Source organism: Suncus etruscus, chromosome 4, assembly GCF_024139225.1.
Source record: "Suncus etruscus isolate mSunEtr1 chromosome 4, mSunEtr1.pri.cur, whole genome shotgun sequence".
Taxonomy (NCBI): domain Eukaryota; kingdom Metazoa; phylum Chordata; class Mammalia; order Eulipotyphla; family Soricidae; genus Suncus; species Suncus etruscus.
This window is the reverse complement of record NC_064851.1, coordinates 49,885,450-49,887,180: the sequence shown is the minus strand read 5'-3', so window position 1 is coordinate 49,887,180 and position 1,731 is coordinate 49,885,450. Positions and strand designations below refer to the sequence as shown.

The window sequence follows — 1,731 nt, the reverse complement described above, 5'->3', positions numbered from 1 at the left end:
AGATTTTGATTAGAGTCATTTTCACAGCTGGCCTCAATCTTACCTCTAGAGCCTGAACTAAACAGAGGGCAAGTCTGAGCACTAAACATCATCTCCCAAAGCCTTGCTAATATCAAATGCTTTCTTTCAGGAGAAGCCAAAAAGTCTGGATGGATCAAGATCTCTCTTGAGCTGTGGCATTCACAATATCCATGGAGGTCATGTTTAGGGAATAGAACCTGCTCTAAATAGAGTTTACTTCAGGGTTTCAGTTCTAAACTCACTCAGAAAGCCTGAGATCATAAAATGAGAATGTGATGGCAAGAAATTGAATGAACATGCCCAAATCCCTGGAGATTAAAAATGACAGGAATAAACTCAACTACATTTTTTTAGTGGATAAAGTGAGAGAATGTTAGGGAGGTTGTGAGGATGCATCATATCCTGTACAACATAGTCCTAATTCCCGCTTCTCTGAGGTCACTGAGGAAACCTTTTGAAAATACCCAGTTTGTGCTTGCTTCGGCAGCACATATACTAAAATTGGAACAATACAGAGAAGATTAGCATGGCCCCTGCGCAAGGATGACACCAAATTCGTGAAGCGTTCCATATTTTTGAAAAACTCTACGCCACTAAAAATGAGAACCTGGAAGAAATGGATAAATTCTTGGACTCTTATAATCTTCCACGGTTAAAGGAAGAGGATGTAGCATATCTAAACACCCCCATCACCATTGATGAAATTAAAACAGTAATCAAATGTCTGCCGAAAAACAAAAGCCCAGGTCCAGATGGATTCACTAATGAATTCTATCAAACTTTCCAAGAGGAACTACTGCCAATCTTGGCAAGACTCTTTCATGAAATTGAACAAACAGAAACACTTCCAAATAGCTTTTATGAAGCCAACATCACCTTGATACCTAAACCAGACAGAGATGCTACCAAAAAAGAAAATTACAGACCAATATCACTGATGAATGCAGATGCAAAGATCCTCAACAAAATCCTGGCAAATAGGATTCAATGCCTCGTTAAGAAGATCATCCACTACGATCAAGTAGGTTTCATCCCAGGAATGCAAGGATGGTTTAACATCCATAAATCTATCAACATAAAACACAACATCAATAACAAGAAAAATAAAAACCACATGATCATATCAATAGATGCAGAGAAAGCATTTGATAAGGTCCAACACCCATTCTTGATCAAAACTCTCAGCAAGATGGGAATGGAGGGAACCTTTCTCAATATAGTGAAGGCCATCTACCACAAGCCAGTGGCAAATATTATCCTCAATGGAGAAAAACTAAAAGCCTTCCCTCTAAATTCTGGCACAAGACAAGGCTGTCCTCTCTCACCACTCCTATTCAACATATCACTGGAAGTACTTGCTATAGCGATTAGGCAAGAAAAGGATATCAAGGGAATCCAGATAGGAAAGGAAGAAGTCAAGCTCTCACTGTTTGCAGATGACATGATACTCTACTTAGAAAACCCTAAAGACTCTATCAAAAAGCTTCTAGAAACAATAGACTCATATAGCAAGGTGGCAGGCTACAAAATTAACACACAAAAATCAATGGCCTTTCTATACACCAATAGTAATAAGGATGAAATGGACATTAAGAAAACATCCCCATTCACAATAATGCCACACAAACTCAAATATCTTGGAATCAACTTGACTAAATATGTGAAGGACCTATACAAGGAAAACTATAAAACTCTGCTCCAAGAAATAAG

The 1,731-nt window shown here is 38.3% G+C and overlaps 1 non-coding gene across 1 annotated transcript; it reads left to right on the top strand.

The window, feature by feature from the left end:
• Positions 1–492: 492 nt before the first annotated feature.
• On the top strand, positions 493–598 carry LOC126008345 (U6 spliceosomal RNA). Its single transcript, XR_007495680.1, has one exon. It is a non-coding gene; the product is annotated as a U6 spliceosomal RNA (small nuclear RNA).
• The last annotated feature ends 1,133 nt before the right edge of the window (positions 599–1,731 follow it).